The sequence below is a fragment of the Eptatretus burgeri genome, chromosome 7 (assembly GCF_056783735.1).
Source record: "Eptatretus burgeri isolate ZD-2024b chromosome 7, Ebu_testis_v1, whole genome shotgun sequence".
Lineage (NCBI taxonomy): Eukaryota > Metazoa > Chordata > Myxini > Myxiniformes > Myxinidae > Eptatretus > Eptatretus burgeri.
The window spans coordinates 32,728,113-32,754,562 of record NC_140967.1 but is presented as its reverse complement, the minus strand read 5'-3'; the positions used below and the strand labels follow the sequence as shown (position 1 = coordinate 32,754,562).

General features: G+C 47.8%; 1 protein-coding gene across 1 annotated transcript in view; it reads right to left on the bottom strand.

Annotated features, from left to right (window-relative positions):
• RYK (receptor like tyrosine kinase) overlaps positions 1-26,450 on the bottom strand; it is a 182,525-nt gene that overhangs the window by 103,172 nt on the left and 52,903 nt on the right. The gene's annotated exons all lie outside the window — the stretch shown is intronic.

The following is a 26,450-nucleotide window of genomic DNA, read 5'->3' as shown; positions in this document are numbered from 1 at the left end:
AGGCCTCCAGTTCTTCCACGGCTATGATCCCCCTGGGTACGTAGCACCCCCAGGAGGCTCTTGTGGATAGTCAACATGACATTTCCCAAGTACACAACAGCAGCAGAAACAATAATATGTCTACCATGGAACCCAGATGCTCACAAGTAGCTCCCAACATTACTTGAAAGTTGAAAGGCAAAGGCAATATGCAGGAATACTGTGCCCAAGCGTGGTTCATAAGATATAAAAAAAGAAAAAGCAATCCACCTGGCTTCCAGCTGTGCAGAGAGGGCACAAATAGCACAAACGACTGCTTGCTGACAACATGGACGAAATAAGTGCAAGCAACAACCAACAGCCCAACCATCATTATTGCGGAAGGTGGTGCTTTGTTCCAGAAGCCAGGTTTTGTGCCAGCTGAAATCGCTCACCCTGACAATTCCTGCATTTCTGCACCCAGTCAAGCCTTTCCATACTCGACGCACTCGGCCTATTTTTGAAATAATTATAATGCACCAAAATGCTTCTGTAATCCTTGTCTGTCACAAGCTCTTTTCAAACGGAAAACAAGCCTCCGCTGTTGAGGAATTTAATATCCACAAATACATTGTTCAAAAATTAATGGAAAATGAATCTTATTCTTCTTCTCTCGAGTTTGATCGAGATTATAACTGACGCATCACTTTTTTTCCATGATGGAAATACATTTTTAGTAAACCCCTGATTTTGTACACAGTCGAAGCCCATGGACAACTTGGAACACAGAATGAAACTGGAAGGGCACAAGGAAGAGCGCATACCGCTGCCATGCAATGCCTGATCTCATACAACATATCGGGGCCAATAATTTTTAGCTCATCTGGAATTTATATATCTGGAGATAAGGTATTGTCATTGCGCGCTGTCCGTCTGTCTCCTTTTTTTTTATTTTAATTCTCCGGCCAAACCGCTGAGCCGATCCGGTTGAAATTTGGCAGCAACATTTCTATCCTGACTGGTCACAGGAATTGCAAAGCTCGTTCCAGTCACGAGACTTTAAGTGTGTCAAAAGGGTCGACTTAGTAAATTTCTTCAAAAAATCTTCTTCTCCAGACCCACCAGTTAGAATGTCACCAAATTTGGGTTACAACATTAGGACAGGGTCCTGATGTTAAATTGCGGATGCCATGCCGATCACATGACCAAAAGTGCGCCAAAATGGTGGTCCTGCAAATTCCTTCCAAAATCTTCTTCTGATCCACCAGTCAGAATGCTGCCAAATGTGGGTTACAACATTAGGCCAGGGTAGGGATGTTAAATTGCCGGTCATTCCGATCATGTGACCGGAAGCGTGTCAAAATGGCCGACAGTCAATTTTGGAGAAAAATCGCATAAATTCCTTCAAAAATCTTCTTCTCCAGACCCACCAGTCAGAATGTTACCAAATTTGGGTTACAACATTAGGATAGCGTCCTAATGTTAAATTACGGAGGCAATGCTGATCACGTGACCGGAAGAGTGTCAAAATGGCGGTCGCGCAAATTACTCCCAAAATCTTATTTTCTAAACCCACCTGTCAGAATGCAAAAGAAATTTGGGTTGCAACATCATGGTAGGGGAGGGATGTTAATTATAATGTGGAAGTCCTGCCGATCACATGACCAGAAATGTGTCAAAATGGCGGACTTGGTGAAATATTTGGAAAAATCACATAAATTCCTTCAAAAATCTTCCTCACCAGACCCACCAGTCAGAATTATACCAAATTTGGGTTACAATATTAGGATAGGGCCCAGATAAGCTACAGGTCCAGTGGTCCTATTTTTTGAAATATCATGCCATGTATCAATTTTGGCAACAACTCTCAATTGTGAAGATTCACTTTAGAAATTAAAAAACTCTCGTATCCGGATCTGGATCTCGATTCAGATCCTCACCAAATTGAATCAATTTCTCCTTGTCACACATACAACCTCCAAATCCTGCCCAACAAATTTCATCCAGATTTGTCCACAACCTTTTGAAATATCCGAGACAAAAAACAAATACACAAACAATCATGCAAACACACAGACACTGGTGAAAACATAACCTCCTTCCAGGTGGAGGTAATACGATGCAACAAAAATAACAGTAGTAAGAGGCTCAGGGTTATGTGCAAACGACAGGATTGAGGGACTAAACAGAGGAAGACTTGCAGGAACAAGGAAAAATAATAAGAATAAGGGGAGGACACAGGGGGTGAGCAAGATGGTCAGGTCAGGTATGGGAGCATGTGCCAGAACAGCACGACGCTGCGTCCACTTTCCACCGGTACTCCAGGGCCTCCGTCTAGCCATCCCCCAGGCAGATGCCAGGCCCATCCCCATCTCCTTGAGATGCCGGTCAACCTGCTGCAACCACGATGCACGTGGTCGGCCCATTGGCCTTCTCCACTCACGAGACTCCCTCGCTGAGAGAATCTGGTGAGAAGGATCAGCGTCAGGAAAATGAGCCACATGTCCATACAGCCGCAACTGACGCTCACGGACTATGCAGGCAACAAATCTCATCCGAGTCTCTCTCAGCAACTGCTCGTTGGACACAAATTCCGACCAGTGATAGCCAAGGATTCTCCGAAGAGACCTGGTACCAAAGGAATTAAGTCTCCGTCTCAGATCCTTGGTCAGCGTCGAAGTCTCACATCCATAGAGCAAGACTGGAAGCACCAAGGACCTGAAGACTCGGACTTTCGTCCTCCTGCACAGGTACTGGCAGCGCCACACCCCATGATCCAGTGAATCCATGACTCCCCAGGCCCGACCCAGACGTCTATTGACCTCTGACTCACAGCCAGCAGAGACATGAATATCACTACCAAGGGAAGTGAATCTCTCCAGGACCTCGACATCCTCACTACAAACAGGACAGCAGCATCCAAGATGTCATTTAAAGCCTGGATCTTAGTTTTGACCCAAGAACCCTGTAATCCCTGCGGCTCATGGATACAGCCATAAACTCTCAATAACAGAGCGGAAGGTAGAACGGGGGGGGGGGAGTGTTGGCGGCACAAGGCAAGGGAGGCAGCGTTGGTGCCACAAGGTGAAGGGGGGCAGCGTTGGTGCCACAAGGCGAGGGGGGCAGCGTTGGCGCCACAAGGCGAGGGGGGCAGCGTTGGTGCCACAAGGCGAGGGGGCAGCGTTGGTGCCACAAGGCGAGGGGGCAGCGTTGGTGCCACAAGGCGAGGGGGCAGCGTTGGCGCCACAAGGCAAGGGGGCAGCGTTGGCGCCACAAGGCGAGGGGGGCAGCGTTGGCGCCACAAGGCGAGGGGGCAGCGTTGGCGCCACAAGGCGAGGGGGCGGCGTTGGCGCCACAAGGCGAGGGGCGGCGTTGGTGCCACAAGGCGAGGGGGTGGCGTTGGTGCCACAAGGCGAGGGGGGCGGCGTTGGTGCCACAAGACGAGGGGGGCGGCGTTGGTGCCACAAGGCGAGGGGGGCAGTGGAGGTGAGGGGGATGGAGGCGAGGGGGGTGGAGGTGACCGGAGGAAGTGCAAGAGAGAAATGGAAGGAGGAGGGATGATATAGAATAGGAAGGAGGGGTGCGAGAGAGATTGGGAAGCCAAAAATTCAATGAGGCGAGATGAAAGGAGGCACGATGAAGGAAAATGGGGCATGATAAAGAAAAATGGGGGGGGGGCATGATGAGCGAAGAGGGGGAACGATGTACAAATAGGGGGTGTGATGAAGAAAAATGTGGCACGATAAAAAGGGGGAGAGATTAAATAAAAATGTGGGGGCCAAGATTTAAAAAAAACTCGAAGGGCACTCTTCAATGTCATCAGATATGCCTCCATCCACGTAAAAAAAAATGGCTGCTGAACCACACAACCAATGACATCATCATCATAATCATTAAAACCTTCGACAGGAGTAGTCGCATCTATGTTGAAAATTTTCTGTCAATCGGAGAAGCGGCTGCAGGGAAAACAAAATTAGCACGGAAGGACGTACAACCCAAAAACATAATGCCTCCATCGACTTCATCAGCTGAGTCATAAAAAAGGGACAAGATGAGAAAAAAAAGAAAGGAAAAACAAAATAAGAAGAAAGGACCGCTTTGCGTAATACTCCCGAAGCCCCAAACCATCTCTTCCAGGTGAAAACTACGTTGAATTCGTGAAGTTCTTCGAGTATCACTCCAACCAAGCACCACACTACCTTGATGGACAAGGCAATTCATTTATCTTCGGGAATATAATCCTCCGTGAGCAGGCATAAGGAAACCCTTTAGAACTTGCACCCAATTAATCAGTAATGACATGAGAGCTTCTGTAAACCATCCATCTTCATCCACCATACCCCAGAATGAATTTCACAACAACAACCACTTTAAGTTGAGAATAAAATCTTCAAAATGGAACAGTATGCTCCAACAAATACTTATTGATGGGAAATGATAATCTGTCTGAGGGATGGTTGGATAAATCACACATCTTGCCAAATACTCAAAAAGAGACTTGGCTTTGACACTGCTCGCCCAACATTGACAATTTCCTTTCGTTCGTCAATTTTCCAATTTCCCCACAGCCAAGGTTATTTATCCTCCTCCGAAATGTCATCAGAAGGAAAAAACAAAAAGAAAAGAAAAAAAGTGGAATAACATTTCGACGAGTCCCTACTTCCTTTGAAGCAAATCCAAGCATTCAGCACTCAACAAAACAGCTAACCTTGAGAATGTCGAAAAAGTTGAATTACTTTTCGCTTCCCATGCATTCATCGTACCTCCAGTCTTCATTGCACGCGCCCTACAATTGAACGCCATTTCTTGCATCGCACACACCCAAGATGCACGCCTTCTCAAGCATTGCCAACACATTCGCACTTCCAAGTCATGTCACAATTCCTACACTGTGGCTGGTAATTGTTGCACGAACCATACAAGCAAGGTACTACATTGTGGAGCACATTATCCTGAAAAATACACATCATTCTGGCTTTAATGTTCATGCACACTTAAATTAGCGAAATATATTTTACAATCATTGGTGGTACATTAACCTGTTGTGTCAAGTGGAATGCACATTTAATGGGCAGGTTGGTAGCCACATGGCCATGGAGTCGGTTGGTATGTAACGATGACATTATTTTTATTGGCGAGCATGTTTTGCCAAATTATGACAAAATAAGTAAATAAATACATAAACTAGAAGGACACTCAGTCGAGTGTGTACCTCCGCCACATAATGCTTGATCCACGAGAAGATATCGGGACCAATACATTTTGAAATATCATCAAAATAAAGACAATTACTGCACCGTAGTCCCAAGAAGGAAGCCAGACATAACAATACACACACACACATATATATATATATATATATATATATATATATATATATATATATATATATATATATATATATATATATATATATATATATATATATATATATATATACATATATACACACGATATATTATGTACTGATAACTACTGACAAAAGCTATTTTATTTGAAGTTATAACCTGTCCACCAAGTTTAATCCGAATCCGTCCACAACTTTTTGCAATATCGTGTTATATATTAGTATAGTCTTATCTCTCAATAGTGAATAATCACGAAAAAAATTATCGCATCTGGATCCGCATTCGGATCTTCACCAAATCGAATCAATTCTTCCTTGTCACACACCCAATGTGTCCAGCAAGTTTCGGGCGAATCCATGCACAACTTTTTGAGATATCGTGCTATGTATCATTTTTTGGCCCAATCTCTCAATGTTGAAGAATCACAAAAAATTCGAGTAGTCGGATCGAGATCCAGATCTTCACCAAAATCTAATGAGTTAGTCCTTGCCACACACCCAACCTGCCCACCAAATTCCATCCAGATCCGTTCACATTTTGAGACATCCTGCAGTCTGCACACAGACAGACAAACAACAAACAAACAAACAAGAAGAAGGCGTCGTGCTGAGTCCGATACTTGTAAAATCCAGAAAACAAATTTAACCTCAAAAATAATTTGTGGTTTAATTCAGTGACTTGATATGCAAATCCCATTCAAATTTCATGTCAATGGGATGAAAATGGAGGATTTTGAGAAATAACAAATAAGTTGTTGACCATGGGCCTATGTTGATCGTTTGGTCTTTGTTGACCTGAAAAATAATTCACTGGTTGAATTCAATGACCTGAAATATAAATCCTCTTCAAATTTCAAGTCAATCGGATGAAAATTGAGGATTTTAGAAATACTACCAAAGTTGTTGACCTTTGACCTATTTTGACCTTTTGACCTCAAAAACAATAGGCTGCTTGCTTACGACAAACTCTACCATGTGGTGAAGTTTCCTGAAGATGGGTTTAAAATTGTGACCTCTAGGTGATTGATAGACAAACTAGAATGGGCACTCGGTAGAGCGCATACCTTCGCCTCCGCTACTTTATTGTTCTTGGCATGAGAGTGGGGGGAACAGAACAGTGAACATTTTGGTGTTGGTTTCATGCAAATCGGTTTTGATTTGACCGTGTTATGACAAAAACCGCATATTTTGAAAGGTCGTGACCCCACTGACCTTTGACCCCCAACAAGGGTAATGACGTAATTGTGTCATGTCGCCCATCACAAGATTAGGCAATGAATTCGGAACATTTTGGCATCAGTTGCATGCCAATTAGATCAAAATTGACCGCGCTATGGTAAAAATACGAATTTGACCTTTCCATGACCTTGACCTTGACCTTTGACCCGATCGCTCCCAAAATCTAATCAAATGTTCCTTGGATAATAACCCATCATCCCACCAAATTTCAAGCGAGTTGGTTTAATACTTTCTGAGTTATGCGAATAACACACACACACACACACACACACACACACACACACACACACACACACACACACACACACACACACACACACACACACACACACACACACACACACACACACACACAAATAAATACACAGCGACCAATATACAACCTTTCGCAGAATGCGAAGATAACAAGCAGACAGTCTGTCTGTCTCTGTCAAACAAAATCGACTGACCAATATACTTGAAAAATCTTCGACTTTGCAAGTAGCAAACAGACAGCCAGAAAGGGATGAAAACAACCTCCTTCACCTCCGTTGGTGGAGGTAATAAATAAATAAATAAATAAATAAATATAGATAAATAGATAGATGGCTTGCATGCATATATTTTCATGCCTGCACAAAACTTGCAGACCCACGGCATTTGGAAAGGACAGAGAAAAAAAAAAGAAAAAAATCATCCAGACTTTTTGGCGCTTACTCATCACTGGAAAGACCATCCCATCCCCTTCCCAAGTCTGTGTAGGCTGTAATCGAGGTATCGAGTCCTGTGAAGTCATTGATGACTTTCTGGCGACATTCATGATCAGATTTCTCCAAACATCCCAATCATGCACTGCTCACAGAAGCTCTGGCAGACAGCCTTGGTTGCAACGAGTCTCTGTTTCAGCATCAGTGCTTCCAATGCACACGACGTGGGACAGAAGAATGGAAGCATGGGTAATGAGGGATACTAAGCATATTGAAAGCAACGGCTTCCACATAGGTGGAGACCGTATGTTAATTAAGCAAATAGCATCCCAGAATGCTTAGGGTAATATATAAAAATGCTGCACAGGCCTGGTTGCCTGTAATTTTGGTTAGCATGGTGCAAGAGGACACCTCAGTGACTTTGAAAGAGGGATGATTGATGGGGTGCATTTGGCAGGAGCTTCTGTGACAAAGACAGCTCAACTTGCTGATGTTTCACGAGCAACGGTGTGTAAGGTGATGTCAGTATGGAACTCTGAGGGAAAGGCATCAGAAAAGGGCAACAGTGGAAGAAAGTGCATACTCCAGGATCGTGATATCCTTGGATTAATTATAAGTGCAAGGCAAAGCAGGCGAGCAATGACATCAATTGACTTGATTTCAACCTGGGGTACGAGCAAGAAGTCATGGACTTGAGGTGGCTGGTTCATGGTTTCAGCGCCCACAGGCTCATTGCTGAACTTTGTATTCCAACGCTGGTGATTTGGCAAAGGAGATTGACCTTGTTCTCGATGATGGTCACTGGAGGATGATCCAGAACTACAGGGTCTACCCGAGTGCTCCGTTCCTCAATACTGACCACAGGCTTGTGGTAGTAACTCTGAAGTTGCAGAGTAAATCCAGGAGAATGGTACCATCCCAACCTCAGATTGATGTTGGCAAGCTCAAGGATGAGAGGGCAGCTGGAGAGTTTGCAGACAGGCTGAGTGGGGATTTGAGGAGTCTGCGTGCTTTGGGGAATCCTGAAGAGTTGCGGAGTGCCTTCAAGACCAGCATCCTTTATGTTGCCGGTGGATGTCTTGGAACTCACTGGAAGGTGAAGAATAATTTTGTCTCTCAAAGGACACTGGATAACATTGACCAGAGTCGCACGGCCAGGCTTAATGGCAGAGCCGAGCTGTTCAGGGAGTTGCGGTGTAAACCTGTACGTGCGCTGAGGGTGGATAAGGAGGCCTATGTGCAAAGAATCTGTGAGGGGGTAGAGCATCATCTGTGGTCAAGTGATTCTAATCCTGCTTACAGAGGAATTCACGCATTGCATTCCTCCAAGCCTGTCCCTTGGTGTACTGCAGTTAGAGCGGAGGGTTACGGTCTCTTGTCAGAGGAGTCCGAAGTGAAGACCCGCTGGGCCAGTTACTTTGAATGGCTGTACAAGGCTGATCCACCAGCTGTTGTGTTGGATGTCAGGGGTGTTACTATCCCTATTGCTGACCCACCTATCAACTGTGATCCACCTTCATTTGTGGAAACACAGGCTATGGTGAACCAGTTAAAATGGAGTAAACCTCCTGGGATGTGCGGCATCCATACTGAACTTCTCAAGGCTGGTGGAAATGCTGTACTCGTGTAATTGCAAGCAGTTCTGTGCTCTGCTTAGAACACAAGTATCATCCCAAATGACTGGAAGAGGAGTCTTGTTGTCCCTCTCTGGAAAGGGAAGGGTGATCGCCAGGACTGCAACAACTACCGAGGGGTGACCCTGCTCTCAGTGCCGGGCAATGTCTTTGCTCGGATAATTCTTCATCGGGTTCGCCACCATCTGCTTGAGCACCAGTTCCCAGAGCAGTCAGGCTTTACACCAAAGAGGTCAACGATTGACCGTATCCTTGCCCTGCGGGACCCAATGAACGCAGGCGAGAGTCTCGGCTGTTTGCAGCCCATGTTGATCTTTGCAAAGCGTTTGATTCAGTGAATCGGAATGCCCCCTGGAGGATTCTTGGTCTTCGTGGGGCGCCACCAAAGCTGATCAATCTGAAGTCTGAACTATACTCTCATACTGACAGTGCTGTGAGATGTGGTGATACCATCTCTGACTTATTTCCAGTTGTTACTGGAGTTCATCAGGGGTGTCTACTGGCAGCCACACTTTTCAGCACTTGTATGGACTGGATTCTGGGAAGGATGTCTGAGAGATCAAGCTGCAGTGCATCATTTGGGAATGAACAGATCTCTGACCTTGATTTTGCAGATGATGCAGTCATCTTTGCAGAGACACTGGAGATCCTTTTGGGGTCCCTCGAGGTGCTGAATGAGGAGTCGGAGCATCTGGGATTATGGGGTTCTTGGGCGAAAACTAAGATCCAGGCTTCAAATGACATCTTGGATTCTACAATCTTGTCTGTACCTGTTTGTGGTGAGGATGTTGACGTCACGGAGAGATTCACTTACCTTGGCAGTGATATTCACGTCTCCACATGTTACGAGCCAGAGGTCAATAGGTGTCTGGCTTGGGCCAGGGGAGTCATAGATTCACTGGAGCATGGTGTGTGGCGTTGCCAGTACCTGTGCAGAAGGACGAAAGTCTGAGTATTCAGATCCTTGGTGCTTCCAGTCTTGCTCTACGGATGTGAGACTTGGACTCTGACCAGAGATCTGAGACAGAGACTGAATTCCTTTGATACCAGGTCGCTTCGGAGAATCCTTGGCTATCGCTGGTTGGACTCGTGTCCAATGAGCGGTTGCTGAGAGGCTCAAATGAGATTTGTTACCTGTATCGTCCGTGAGTGCAGCTGCAGCTCTATGGACATGTGGCTCGTTTTCCCGCCGCTGATCCTGCTCACCAGATTCTCTCAGCAAGAGAGCCGAGTGAGTGGAGGAGGCCAATGGACTGACCACACGCCTCACGTTTGCAGCAGGTTGATCAGCATCTTAAGGAGATGGGAATAAGCCATGTATCTGCCTTGGCGGGTGGGGGGGTGGAGGTGGCCAGACAGAGGACCCTGGAGTTCCGGTGGAAAGTGGATGCAGCGACGTGCTGCTCCGATGCATGCCTCTCATACCTGACCTGACCTTGTCCATGACATGTAAAGTGGTCAACTAAAGATCCTTTTTTCCTCTATGTTATAATACTGTTGTGGTTACCAGATTCGCAAACCACCATTCAGGTCCCTTAGGTGAGGTATCTCGGTAAGTGCATGTGTAGTTAGGCCCAAACCCGTTGTCTAGTGGGAATACATGTCATTTATACGTGCTGCGACTCTTCAGGATAGCCGTTTTTCTTTTACTATCTTTATTTTGGACCAATCGCCATCACCACAACCACAACATCAACCACCAACCACAACACCGCTTCACCACAACCGCCACGACCTTTACCGTCGCAACTCGCCACCATCGCATCACCGTCATCTCGCGCCACTCATGGGTACCGGTGTTGGACTCATGCAGAACGCGCGTCGAACAGCGTGTACAAAATCACGGATTTTCTGCTTCAAAAACGGATCCAAAACGACACACGCCCACTTTTTGCCGTCCAATCGGTGAGCGAGGGGCGAATTGGCCCCGCCCCCAGGGCGATCGATATATGCAAATTTGTGGATCAAAAAGCCTTCACGCCCACTTTTTCTCGGGCCAATGGGGAGCGAGTTGAAAGGTCAAAGGGAGGGGGTCAAAGGCGAAGTTACGGGGGGGATAAAAGGACGGTGTTCGTCAGTCAAAGGAGTCGTAAAAGTCGGAGCGAAAGAGTCAGCAGAACGAGAACGAGGGGTCGGAGAGTCGCAAGAGAGAACGAGAGAAGGAGTAGTAAAGGTCGGAACGAGGCGAAGGAGTCGGAACAGAGAGTCAAGACTTCGCGGGCGGTGGAGCTGCTCGTCGTGTGCGTTGAAGTCGGAACGGAGGGGACGAGCTGTGGAGAGGCGGCGAGGGCGGACGAGGGGTGCTCGCGTCGTGCAGGGAGCTGCACCCCTGGGAGGCCGGCAGCGCGACCTGGCCGAGGTGGAGACGCTCGTCGCGCACATAATAAAGATCCTCTATACCCCGAGCATCAGCAACCCCCTCCTGTTTCCCCCCGCGCTGAGATAGTGCGACCAAGGGGGCCCCGTTCCCACCCCCTGCCAGGCACTGTCCACGAGGCCCGCGGGTTGCGGGGCCATCGCCGCTCCGCGTCTCATCACCAGACGGGTAGGCCCGACCAGGTCTCGGCCCCAGGCCTACCTCATTCTTGAGGGTATTTCTTTTCCTTGGTTTTGGGTATGTGTTGTCGGCGCCGTCTGTGAAGTAGAATTGTATAAGTGTTGCCGTGTGCTCGGTAGTCGGTATTAGCTCTGCACTGTGTTTTCACTTTTATGTTTGCTTTTTGTGTAAATGGAATTGTGTTTTCTTTTTTGTGTGCATTTGGTGGAATTGTATTTGTGTGCTTTCCCGTGTGTCGCGAATAAATGTGCTTTATTGTTGAACTGTTCTCCCGCTTCGCTTCGTCTTTTTCCTCCATTGAATCCCCATCTTGCTTCACGTAAAGGGTTGGTAGTGGGCTGAGTACGCCCGATAATTAATCGAACCGTCGAGGTCGACGATAACACCGCTCGGTTATTCTGATAGTACGGAACGGGTCGCTTAAGTGGCCCGTGTCCGAAGTCGACCTGCGGCGAGGTGCGATCGCCCGGTCTACCCTCCGCGTGGGTACTTAGGTAGTTCGAATTTGGCGAGCAACCCTATCCCACGCGGGGGCTGATTGGCTCGATCGCGGTGAGACCGAAAGGTCCACCCGTGACTGGTTCCCGGCGTTAGTCCGAGAGGGTCACGACTGGATTGTCCGTCCGGTGGGCGACGTGCCGCGATTCGAGTTACGTGGCCGTCGCACGCCGGCGGGCGCGAAGACTGCAACACTGGTGTCAGGTCGTGCGATACAAATTCATCGCCCTCCTCGCGGCACTGGTATCGGAGAACAGGAAAACGGGCTCTCCTGTCTCCGGCTAAATTTACGGGAATCGGTCCAGGGGTGAGAGAAGCGACCCCCGATTCCCTCCAAATTTCGAGCGAGCTAAATTAACCCTTCACGAGAAGCAAGATGGCGTCTCAAGGCGAGCGGGAGCCGGGGGTATAAGAAATGTATATGTGTAATAATGTAGAGTCCATGGCCCAGGATGGAATCCCCGAGCAGGAAATGTTGATTGTGCAGGAACACGGACTCGCCCAACTGAACCCAGGGCCCGAGGTGGGTGCGGCCGCGGCGTATGACACCTCCCCCCCCCCTCTCCACCAAAACCCTTCCCCAACCCTTGCCGAAACTGCTCAGCTGAGTGCATCCAACATGGCCCAGCTATGCGCCATGCTGGCGGCAATGAACGAAAAGATGAATGCGAAAATGATCGAAAAAATGGATGCAAACACAAATGAAATGAAAAACGAAATGAAAGGCATGAACGAAAAGATGAATGCGAAAATGATCGAAAAAATGGATGCAAACACAAATGAAATGAAAAACGAAATGAAAGGCATGAACGAAAAGATGGATACAAATACAAATGAAGTGAAAACGACGATGGATGCGAATACACAGCAAATAAACGGAATGGAAGCAAACATGAAAGAAGAGATGAAAGAGCTGCGGGGTGAGACGCAGAACATGGGCCGATGCCTGCAGGCGGGCATGAAGGCAGTGACCAGGGAGCTGGGAATGGCGACTCCACGTGTGGGAGCAAACGAGCTGGGTGGGGGTGCAACGGCTGACAGGCCCGCGGTGGAGGCGGGTGAAAAAATAATTCGTGGAACGTGTTGGGCGAGGGTCGCGACGGTGACCAAGAGGGAAAAATTAAATGGGGAGACCAAAACGTGTGAGACGAGACACGAGGTGACAACAGAAATAATAGTTGAGACAAGGGAGGTAAAGGGTGAAGAGTTGGCAGAGACACGGGAGATGGGAACGATAGAGGGAAGACTACACGATGAAGACGGGGTAAGTGACGCGCACGCACACACGGAGGTAGTGGAGGACAATGGGGTTGAGCTCGCGGAGCGTGTAGGGACCCGGTGCGAGCACCTGGATGGCCTCCTCCAGGAACGAGGGGAGGGAGTATGCCCCCTTGAGGCGAGTCACGACCAGGTGAGTTCGGTCGTGTTTTGCGAGGTTGAGGGGACGAGTGCGGTGGACGGGTGCACGGAGAGCTTGGGGGGTATGGAGGCCCCGGAGACCCTTGTGGGGACACGAATCCCCAGTATGGTTGTCCCTGTGTGTGTGGTGCAAGGCGTGAGTGCGTCCCCGTGTGTGGAAGCGACCCCGTGTGTGTGGTGTGGTGGCGATGGTGCCGGAGTGTGCTTCCCAGCGCACCGTGTGTGAGTGAGGCCGTGTGTGTGAGTGAAACGGCCAGTATGAGTGAGGCACCACGTGTAAGTGGTGTGGTGGCGATGGTGCCGGAGTACGTGCTTCCCAGCACGCCGTGTGTGGATGAGGCACGGAGTGTGAGTGAGGCACCGCGGGTTAGTGCCCCCGCGTGTGTGAGTGAGGCACGAGTGAATGGAGCACCACGTGTGAGTGGTATGGGTTATGCAAGGGAGACCGTGTGTGTGAGAGAGCGGTATGAGAGGGAGATGTCGGTTGGCATGCGGGAGCACGCAGCCGCGTCTCCCGGTGTGAGTTTAATGGTGTGGACTGTGTGCGTCGTGACACGCAGGTGTGCGTGGGTTGAATGGAGACGGCGACATGAGAAGAGAGAAAGCCGAGTAGCGGCTGTGGTTGTTTCGAGGACCGTGCCGGGTTCACCCAGCAGTGAGCACGCGGTTCGTGCTGTGCAACGCACGAGACCACCACGTGCACGCTTGCGAGAGTGAAGTCCCGGTCCGGAAACGCACGCGGTGGATTTGCCGATCCCGCGGACGGACAAAGTTAGGCAGGTAAATGGATTTGGACCGGACGGGTTCTCCACGCGATCGTGTGTGTTAAGCTCCAACGGGCAAAGCACATGTGTTCGCGTGGGGAACCCCTCGAGACATGGGGCTTGTGTTTTTTTTTTATGCGCACGGTGACGTCATGGCTGCACGTGGGGTTGGAATCCGGCAGGAGGGGTATCTCTGCCGGATGGTACCGTCCAAGGAGGGACGAGGTGCACGTGCAGCTGCATGACGTCACGGGCAGGTGTAAAGTGCGCGAGCTCTGAGTTGCCGCGCAGGTGCTGCGCATGGAAAAAAAAAAAAAAAGCAAGCCTCACTTTCGGGTGTACAGGATTCCTGGGCAGGGGTGAAAGACCCCCTTACCTGGGCACAGGATGGAAACTAGTTAGGGGGAAGGGTTAGCTTAGCTAGACCGACTTCATGGGGCAGGGGTAAGTCCTCATGGAGTCCGTGGAATGGATTAGTTAGAGGGATTGTAGCGAGATTTAGGTTGGGAAATAAAATGGGATTATTTGGAGACAGTGACAGACTTGTGAGTGTGTAGAGGGGACGTAGTTTAGCTACGTAGTGTTAAAAGGAACGTGCTATAGTTTAAGGGACGACGTGGGAGCACGAGTTAGTTAGGGGATGTAGTTAGAAGGATGGCAGAGTTCAGCGGTGTGTGTGTTGAAGAGTTGAGAGGTGAGTACATGATGAGTGAGTGAGGCCAGCGGGTCTGTGTGTATGGAGCGAATGGGGAATGCATGGTGCGATGAGTGATTGGGGGGAGGAGTGACTCCCGCCCAAGGGACCCCGGGGTCAGTATAAAGTGAGTTAGGGGGTTAGTCAAATTGAAAAATGGAGGTCGTTTTGTTGTTGGTGGGAAAGTAGGCTCGAGACCCATTTGGAGGGGTGCAGGAGCCCTGTTGACGGGCTTGGGAGCGTGGCTGCGAAAGGTGAGTATCGCTGAGTGGGTACCCCGGGCACCAGGCTAGTCGGCCGCGGTAGGCCAAGGGCCCATGGGGGGCCGGGATAGAGTAGTGGGCACGGGTGCGCCTGCTTGGTGCGGGGGCCCGGGGCGCCATTAGCCGCGTGGGCAGTGTTGTGGGCACGGGTGACCCTCGGAAAGGGGCCCGGGAGGCCGGCCTGCCACGTGTGCGTTTCAGGGGAGGTGCCATGGGGGCACTCCCCGGTGTTAGGGAGCTGGTAGGCTCGGAGGCAGTGTAGTGCCCGGGGGTGCCATAGCGGGAGATTCGGCAGAGGGTCGTGCCTGCCAAAGGGAGCCACGTGTCCCAGCCAGGAGACCGTGTGAGGGCACGGAGAGAAAATTGGGGGGCGAGGCCCGAAATTGTGAGGACACCAACACAGGCGACGGGAATCTGGGTTGTTAGAACCAATAGTTTAAGCGAGAGGCGCTTGTTGAAAGCCCCGGGGTAGTTTAACAGTTAAATGGTTAGGGTAGATTAGGAGATGTACCCCTCCGCACCATCCATCCCCTCGCTCTCGTTGTGGGCCGCTGGACCCACTTTGGGTTAGATCGCCGAACTCTGGGGAGGCCATTCTGAGGCTTGAGTTGGGCCTCGACACAGGACGTTAGCTCTCCCTTGTTCCCCTCCGGGAAGGGAACGCAGGGGTTGGGAGTAGGCTAGGTGACAGGATAGGTTAGCCGAACAAAGACGATAAAGGGGGTTAGGGGACGATTTATAGTGGGGAAGTAAAAATAAAAAAAAATAAAAAAAAATAAGTTGGGGCTAAATTGGGGTTTGACAAATTAAGGGAGTGGGTATGTACAGTGACAGGCAAAGGCGATAGGTTGGGAGGGAGACGGGTAGGTAGGTCCGAGCCCGCCTTCCAAGTGGCCAGCACCACCGCACTCCCTCCATCAACCTCCATTGAACGGCAAAGGCTGGCCAACTTCATCGGCTGGCCGTGTTTTGCTGCAAGGCAGAGGCCGGCTAACTTCATCGGCAGCTGTGTGCTGCAAGGCCTGTGCCGGCCAGTTCATCTGCTGGCTGTTTTTCTTCGAGGCCTGTGCCGGCCAGTTCATCTGCCGGCTGTGTTTGCCTGCAACGGTCTTCTTCTGCGGGCTGTGTTTGCCTGCAGCGGCCTTCTTCTGCGGGCTGTGTTTGCCTGCTCACCTTTGCCATGCCATGCCCACTGCCCACGTTCACCAGCCCCGTTCAATTTTTGCTTTGCCCCCCCTGTTCATTTCCATGTGCGCCAGGATCCGCAAGGCAACAGTTTGCAAGCTGCAAGAACTGCCCTGTTGGCCGCTACAACACGGGCCTGCAGTGGCGGCCCGTGCACCGTGTTTGCGTTCATGCATCCATTCGTTGTGCTCATTGCGTGTGCCACTTGAGCTGGCACGGAGACTGCGTTTGTGCAGCCCATGCACCGTTGTGGTTCACTGAGTTCAGTTCAAAAGGGAAGGCCTTGGACTGCGTGTGAGCAGCCAACCACGTTCCCTGTCACCTGCATTGTTTTGAGCCAGAGACTGCATGTGGGCAGCCTGGCTCCCTGCTAACTGCTTTCTTTTGCAGAGTTCAATGATCCTGGGCCATGGTTTAGTGTAAAATTTGTAAGTTAAGGTTAAGATGTACTGTAAATATGAGTGCGCCCCCGGCATGTCTGTCTAGCGCCGGCAATTTTATTTAAGTCGTCCGTGTGAGTGAGTTTGTTTAGGTAGTTACGCAGCCCTCAGGTTATTTATTTTGGGACACGAATACCATGAATGTCGCACTCAGGGATCCGTAGGTAAAATGTACTAGGGGAAAACTACACATGATGGCACACGAAAATTTGACGACTCGGGACGAGTCTGTAAAAAGGGAAGGGGGTAGTGTTGTGGTTACCAGATTCGCAAACCACCATTCAGGTCCCTTAGGTGAGGTATCTCGGTAAGTGCATGTGTAGTTAGGCCCAAACCCGTTGTCTAGTGGGAATACATGTCATTTATACGTGCTGCGACTCTTCAGGATAGCCGTTTTTCTTTTACTATCTTTATTTTGGACCAATCGCCATCACCACAACCACAACATCAACCACCAACCACAACACCGCTTCACCACAACCGCCACGACCTTTACCGTCGCAACTCGCCACCATCGCATCACCGTCATCTCGCGCCACTCATGGGTACCGGTGTTGGACTCATGCAGAACGCGCGTCGAACAGCGTGTACAAAATCACGGATTTTCTGCTTCAAAAACGGATGCAAAACGACACACGCCCCCTTTTTGCCGTCCAATCGGTGAGCGAGGGCGAGTTGGCCCCGCCCCAGGGCGATCGATATATGCAAATTTGTGGATCAAAAAGCCTTCACGCCCACTTTTCTCGGGCCAATGGGGAGCGAGTTGAAAGGTCAAGGGAGGGGGTCAAAGGCGAAGTTACGGGGGGATAAAAGGACGGTGTTCGTCAGTCAAAGGAGTCGTAAAAGTCGGAGCGAAAGAGTCAGCAGAACGAGAACGAGGGGTCGGAGAGTCGCAAGAGAGAACGAGAGAAGGAGTAGTAAAGGTCGGAACGAGGCGAAGGAGTCGGAACAGAGAGTCAAGACTTCGCGGGCGGTGGAGCTGCTCGTCGTGTGCGTTGAAGTCGGAACGGAGGGGACGAGCTGTGGAGAGGCGGCGAGGGCGGACGAGGGGGTGCTCGCGTCGTGCAGGGAGCTGCACCCCTGGGAGGCCGGCAGCGCGACCTGGCCGAGGTGGAGACGCTCGTCGCGCACATAATAAAGATCCTCTATACCCCGAGCATCAGCAACCCCCTCCTGTTTCCCCCCGCGCTGAGATAGTGCGACCAAGGGGGCCCCGTTCCCACCCCCCTGCCAGGCACTGTCCACGAGGCCCGCGGGTTGCGGGCCATCGCCGCTCCGCGTCTCATCACCAGACGGGTAGGCCCGAACAGGTCTCGGCCCCAGGCCTACCTCATTCTTGAGGGTATTTCTTTTCCTTGGTTTTGGGTATGTGTTGTCGGCGCCGTCTGTGAAGTAGAATTGTATAAGTGTTGCCGTGTGCTCGGTAGTCGGTATTAGCTCTGCACTGTGTTTTCACTTTTATGTTTGCTTTTTGTGTAAATGGAATTGTGTTTTCTTTTTTGTGTGCATTTGGTGGAATTGTATTTGTGTGCTTTCCCGTGTGTCGCGAATAAATGTGCTTTATTGTTGAACTGTTCTCCCGCTTCGCTTCGTCTTTTTCCTCCATTGAATCCCCATCTTGCTTCACGTAAAGGGTTGGTAGTGGGCTGAGTACGCCCGATAATTAATCGAACCGTCGAGGTCGACGATAACACCGCTCGGTTATTCTGATAGTACGGAACGGGTCGCTTAAGTGGCCCGTGTCCGAAGTCGACCTGCGGCGAGGTGCGATCGCCCGGTCTACCCTCCGCGTGGGTACTTAGGTAGTTCGAATTTGGCGAGCAACCCTATCCCACGCGGGGGGCTGATTGGCTCGATCGCGGTGAGACCGAAAGGTCCACCCGTGACTGGTTCCCGGCGTTAGTCCGAGAGGGTCACGACTGGATTGTCCGTCCGGTGGGCGACGTGCCGCGATTCGAGTTACGTGGCCGTCGCACGCCGGCGGGCGCGAAAACCGCAACAATACTAAGACTATTCAATCTCATGAAACTCATTCTCAACCTGCATTTCGAGTCCCACCACCAAGGGTACCTAAGTCTATGCTGCTAAGTATCTGCTATGCTAATATAAGGGGCGTTCGTGGCAACTTCTCTGTCATGCAATCATTCTTGAAATTGAATTCTCCGGATGTGCTTTCTCTTTGTGAAACTTGTCTCTGCACTGAGGTATTATCTGAATCTTTTGCTATGCCTGGCTACATCCTCCATCGGCTTGATGCTCTACATTCTCATGGTTTGTGTATTTATGCAAAGGCCTCTTTACACCTTGGCCATGAGGTCTCCCTTGAGGATACAACACGGGTTTGTGTGCTTTCGACAAGCACTTTTTCATTTCACTGCCTACCTATATTTTTGTATCGCTCTCAATCATCACCCAATTTTGCTTTTTTCAATCCTATCACCATTGATAAGGTGATAAGGTGATAAGGTGATAAGGTGATCACCATTAACCATTGATAGCATTGATAAGGCACTGTCTCAGCATCAAACTGCTGACATTTTGGTCTTTGGAGACTTTAATGTTCATCACAAAGAATGGTTAGTTCACTCACAGCACAGATGCTCCTGGCATTTAACCTTGCCATGTCACATGACCTTACTCGGGTCATGTCAGCCCCAACTCAAATTCCTGAGAACAGGTATCCTCTTGATCTATTTTTGTGCTCAAATCCTGGGAATTGGACTGCAAAAATTCTCCCCTTTGAGGAAACTCTTATCATGTCAACATCAAAGTTCAGGTTTCTTACCCCTCAAAATCAACTGTTGTTCATCTTGTCCATCAAACTGTTTTCCAATAATATAGCAAGGCTGACTGGGATGCCTTGTGTTCTTTTCTTGCTGATGTTCATTGGAACTCAATCCTTTGTCACAACCCATCTGAAGCTGCCAAGGAAGTTAGAGTGGATCCGTGTTGGTATGGACCTCTTTATCTCTTCTTGGACCTATCAAGTGAACCCACACTCTTAGCCATGGTTTACTCCAGCTTGTTCTGCTGCTATCACCAATCACAATCACTTTTTTAATCAGTATCATCATGTTGGCTCAAGTGAGGCGCACATGTTTTGCCTTGTGAGCAACCACTGTAAATGAGTATGAGAGAGTGCTAAGCAACAGTATGCAGAATCTGTCTGTGATTCTATCTCAAATAAACGGCTAAGTTCCAGTGATTTTGGAGAACCACTAATAGCATTCTCACTCGTAATTAGTCATCGATTCCTGTCCTCCACAATGGCCCTGAAGTGCTTACTTCTCCCATTGATAAAGTCAACCTATTCGCTGAGCATTTTGCTGCAAACTCCACACTTGAAGACTACGGACGTCCCTTGCCTATCTGTCCTTCCCGTATTAACACCAGGCTTTCCACTATCATCATCACACTCAGAAAAGTTGCTAAGATTATTCAAGGGCTTGACATCTCAAAATCTACTGGACCAGATCGAATCCCTGCAATTGGTTTGAAGATATGTTCACCTGAATTGTCTTCTGTTCTCTCAAAGTCTGTGTTTCCACCTTGCTGGAAAGTAGGCTTCTGTAGTCCCTGTCTTGAAAGGCTCTGGTGAAAAATCTGATCCTTCTCTTGGCCTATTAGCCTTCTACACATGATAAGCAAAGTGTTTGAATTCTTGATCAAACGATAACTCAGGACAAATGTGGAAACCCTCAACCTTCTAACTGACGTCTCATATGGCTTCGGACATTAAAAAATATGTTGGTGATGTTCTATCCCTAATCACTGAACATGTGAACAGGGCTTTGGATCATTGTGGAGAAGCCAGGGTTGCTGCTCTCGACGTCTCAAAGGCTTTTGACAAAATGTAGCACAAGGGTCTCGGTCTCATCCATAAGCTAAAATCATATGGCATCTCTGGAAAATTGCTCGATACAATTTCTGAATTCCTTGCCAATTGTCAAATCCCTGTGGAACATGGGGACGGTCGTCCCCTGTCCATAATACGAATGGTGATGTTCCTCAGGAGTCTGTGTTGGGTCCAACATTGTTCTTGTTATGTATTAATGCTCTGCCTGATTGTATTCTTTCTCAGGGGGTGCAGATGACTCAACGCTGTACACTGCCTACCCAGGAACCTTGTCTCCTCATTCTCATGTATATGCCATTACCACTCTCAACTAGGACCTTGAGAGTGTGATTAACCGGGGAAAAGATTGGCTAGTTACTTTCAACAAAAAGAGACCCCCACCCCCACACTTGTTGTCTTGCAGAAGCTTCCTGTTATCCATCTCCTTGGATTGGATATCAGTTCAAACCTCAGGTGGGAAAAGTACATCTCTGGTATAGCAAAAAGAGCATCCCAATGCCTTGGCTGCTAATTTTGTGCTCGGTGACACCTTCCTCAAGTTGCTATGCTCCATCGATACAAGGCCACAATACGACCCGTCATGGAGTATCATTGCCATATTTGGTCTGGTGCTCCGGCCTGTCACCCATCTCTCCTTGACAGAATCCAGTGCCGTGCTGCCATTCAGATGGGACAGGAGTTGCCGTCATCCCTGGAACCTCTCTCAGTCTGCCGCTCTGTTGCTGATTTGAGCCTTTTCTGTCCATATTACCTCAGAATGTGTTCTGAGGGTCTCTCACAGGGTTGTTCCACCTGAGAATACTTCCAATTGCTCCACACGTTTGGCAGTTGCTTCCCATCCATACACCTTCTGTCCCGAGGAGTGGGACTATGAAGTATTTTCTTGCTTTTTTTCCCTCGTTCTACATCACCTTGGAACAGTTTACTGCATTCTGCTTCCCATTCAATCCCAACCTACCTCAATTCAAGAGGAATGTCAATAGTCCTCCTTCCTGGTTAATATCGATACTTTTCTTTGTGTAGCCCTAACCTTGAGTGGCCTTTGGATTTGTGGTGGGTGAAATCTCATTTTAAGAAAATAATAATAATAATAAAAGCAACAGACACAGAGTTCTGAAACATAACCTCTGTCCACCTTCAGAGGCGGAGGTAACAACACACACACACACACACACACACACACACACACACACACACACACACACACACACACACACACACACACACACACACACACACACACACACACACACACACACACACACACACACACACACACACACACACACACACACACATCAGGCTGGCAGGATAGCCGAGAGGTACGCACACTCGCCTATAAGCTGTAAGCCTGGATTTGAATTCCGACCAAGCTATGAACCGTCATCCCGGTGCTTCACAGGCAGGGTGATTCAATGTGTGCGCCGTCCCTCAGGTGGACATTAAACTGAACGTCCCATCTGCTGGCATAAGTTGGTGGACATTAAAGTTCCCATGGTGTCTTTCACGAAAAGTAGGTGAGCTATCGCCTGCACCGTCTCCAAATTTCAAATTCCTGCCCTAACCTACAGGGGGAATTGCATCAGTGGCACAGCCATGCTCTGAGCCATGATGCAAAGCAGCTCAGCCATAGACCACACAAGAGATTAATGATGATCAACACATCCAAGTCAGGCTCAGATAATGAACAGCACTGGAATGAAAGTGAAATCAAAGAACTCGATGACAGATGTTACAAAGTAGATTCTCGATGTATGCTTTCCATTGTTCTCGTGTATCATCAGGAAAGGTCTGCTGTAGGCCTTCAATATAGTTCGATTGTTCACGGACATGCAAATTTGATAAGAGAGATGCAAAGCAGACTGATCAATTCAATTCACCTGCACAAGAATAAATTAATGACCAAAAATAATTACATCCTCACTCGATGCGACATCAAAGCACTTCTTGTGTGCTGCATCACAGCAGGCCGAGGAATTTTGTCAGCTTCAATTAAAAGCTCCAGAAGAGTTTGAGAAAACATCTGCATTAGAATGTAAAGCACCCAGGTTTCCTGGGGGCCATTATCCAATTCCATTTTCCTCCATGACAACGAGCTCGGCCTCGGAATTACGGAGCTGTCACCAGCGTGGCGATGGCGCAGCTACAGTGGGCAAATTTGCACATGTTTAGCACAAAGAGCATGGTGCCCGCACACACACACACACACACACACACACACACACACACACACACACACACACACACACACACACACACACACACACACACACACACACACACCTTCGTATTCCATCCAGCAAGCTTTAAACCACTCAGCTTAAAGCCTTTCCCAGGTCCAGTTGTCCACGACTGCTTCCATTATCATCGTTAAACACATGCTATTCTTCAATAAATCAATATCAAACATAGTCCATCACCTTGATTAAACAAATTTCCACGATGGGGATTAAATAAGCAAAATAAATAAATGATAAGAAGGCAAAGGGGGGGCAGCAAAGAGTACAAAGTTAAATACATTTCATAAATAAACAATGGAAGTCACCCAATTGAGAGAACACAAAAATGTAATTCACATTGGAAAGGATTGCTGCTTGGAGCCTACGTCAACGAGCTCTCGGCATCATTTCCAAGGGAAATCGATGGCGAAACGATTTATAATTGTGTGGGAAGCCCATGGAAGTGATGAAATTGCACTGATCTGCAGAAGCCAAATCAACATCTCAAGGACTTACAAATGACTTAACTTCTCAATGAACACATGGGGCTATTTGTTCCCAAGAATTAGCTTGGAGTTTCTCAACCCACTGTGCTTTGTTCATATTGCTGTGGATTAAAATTCTCTTTTCACCTACATCAAGGCATCCTTAAACATGCTCCAGTGGACCTTCGGTCCACTATCTTGGATTTCAAATTGTTTGGTTATGGTTGGATGGGGTTGGTTCATCCCTTGGCCGACATTAGAATCGTTTCAGGAATGTACAACCACTTTTGTCATCCCACAAGCTTCACCTTGTGAGTCGTGAATTGTATCTTTGAAAGTCTACACATCATCCGCAGTAATAATGCAAATCTTAAGGCTGAGACGCAGATGGTCATGGAAAAGGAGCCACTGGCAAAGTCTGTACTTTGGGTTCATGTTACAAACATATAAAAGCTCCAACAGACTTCAAACCTTTGAAAAGAGATCAGGAGTAATGAGAACTGTGCATATTCCTGTGATGTTAAAAAAAAAATTATCTGTCCAAACATTGTGAACAGAATCCCTGATGGTTCAAATTAACACCAAGTTGAAAAAAAATACACATTTAGAAAATGTACAAACATGTTGAAAAATTATCCTATAGTGTTCCCAAATAGCAGACCAATTGTTACGATCTCTAAATCAGTGGAATATTTGATGGGGCAAAATAATTAATGCCCATGCTCGAGATATTTCACTTTCCGATGACGGTTTTCACAGTTTATTACCTCCGCCACCGGAGGTGAAGGGGGTTATGTTTTCAGCCCTTTCTGTCTGTTTGTTTGTCTATTTGTTTGTGTACAGGATATCTCAAAAAGCTGTGGATGGATTCGGATGAAACTTGGTGCACAGGTTGGGTGTGTAACAAGAAAGAATTGATTCGATTTTGGTGAAGATCCGAATCCGGATCTGGATACGAGAATTATTTAATTAGCAAAGTAATTCTTCACCATTGAGAGATAGGGCCAAAAACGATTTAGTACGTAGTATAGTGTATACCATGGTATTTCAAAAATGTAATGGGCCCGATATGTTCTCGTAGATCAGGCATTACGTGGCGGAGCTATGCGCTCTATTGAGTGCCCTTCTTGTATTGTTTAAGTGATTCTTCACCATTGAGAGACAGGGCTAAACTGACATATAGTGTGATACCTCAAAAGGTTGTGAACGGATTCGGATGAAACTTGGTGGACATGTTGGGGGTGTAACAAGGAAGAATCGATTCGATTTTGGTGAAGATCCGAATCCAGATCCGGATCTGATAGTTTATTAAGTGATTCTTCACCATTGAAAGAAAGGGCCCAACCAATGAATAGTACGATATCTCAAAAAGTTGCGGACAGATTCGGACAAAACTTGGTAGACAGGTTGGGTGCGTGACAAGGACAAATTGATTTGATTTTGGTGAAGATCTCAATCCGGATCTGGATATGAGAATTATATGATTTTTAAAGTGATTCTTCACCATTGAGAGATGGAGCCAAAAACGATATAGTACTGCATAGCATGATATTTCAAAAATGTAATGGGCCTGATATGTTCTCGTGGCGTGGATCAGGCATTGCATGGCGGAAGTATGCACTCCACCGAGTGCCCTTCTAATTTATGCTCTATTTTACTTTGGGAGAAAGATGGAGCAGTAAGGGGGGGAGGGGAGGAGGGCAAGGAAATATGGAGGAACCTGTAATTTACCAATCAGGTAAAATCTTAATTTGCTTGCATCTCAGCTGCTTCCTGTATTTAATCTCCAGTTTGATGTCAGGGGACCAGTCCAAGAGTGTTATTGGAAGGAAGGATGGATATACAAAGTAATTATCCTCCTGAGATATTCTGGCACAAAAGGAGCAACGACTTGCAATGCCGAACAACAATACAGCAATAAGGAATGACATTGTTGTTTAAACGTTAATTGAAATCACACTGATGACATCCTGACGATTTCTTGGTGTTTGACAGGAGACACATGAGGAGGAGGTACAGAGATGGCACACTAACATTTATTTGAGCCGTCTTGCCTGAATTTAATTCCCGACTACAAACTCCGAATTGCGCTTCACAGCAGGGAATCAGATCACAAAGTGCCCGTCGTTCAGATGGACGTGAAGCTGGATAGCCGTCTGCTGGTTGTTAAAAAAAATTTTTTAATCCTGTGCCGTCTTTCACGAAGAGTAGGTGAATTATCACAGGCACCCTGAACAAATTCCAAATTCCTGCCCTAAACAGATCAAGTTAATCAGGCCTGTACAGATCTGGGCAAATGTACGTTCTGCAGCCAACCCCAACAGATGGAATTAATGGGGACATTGAATTAGTAGTCGTCTTGAAGAGTAGTAATAGCCATGGTATTGGTGAGCAGTAGTAGTTGTAGTTGTTATGCAACTGAATGTTATGGTTAGTTCTCATTTTTTTTGCCACAATCTGACCAGACATGTACAGTATAGCTAGCATAAGACTTGCACTTGCATGCAGATGCACAAATCATAGTTTTGATTTTTCTTTTCATTCAATTGAGAAATGCTGCATTATCCACCAGGATGCAAAATGAACCTTTTTACATCATCCCATCCTCATTTATCTTCACATTCCTAGCTATTCATCCTGACCAAGCCCTTTGCCCCACTTTATCACCAGGGAATACATAGCTCTCAAAATAATTAGATTTTGCCAGTAATGCAACTTCTGATTTTCTGGAGCATGTTGTTTGCCGCTCTGTGTTGCCTTTTCATTGGGTCTTTCTCCACTCCCCATCTTTGCTTTACTCAACCACTTCATCCCACCATTGTCATCGTCACTGCCACCTCCATAATATAAAACAGTACTTTGTGGCCATTTTCACCATATATATGCAGATGTGAATGTAACCTTATTCGTCATTCCATCCGATGTGAGATGACATCCCATCGAGAGAGAGAGAGAGAGATGTGGACATAACATAGTGTTATGCAGGATATATCAAGAGTCTCCTGAGATTTCATTGACAGCACAAATTCAATATACATTCCTGTATGTCCTTAGCTTCGTTAATGATCAAGTTAATTTACACGATTTATAAACTTTGATTTGAAAATTTCAAAGATAAAATGATGAATACTCAAAAAAGTAGAAAGGCACTCGGTAGAGCGCATACCTCCACCACGTAATGCATGATCCACGAGAACATATCAGGC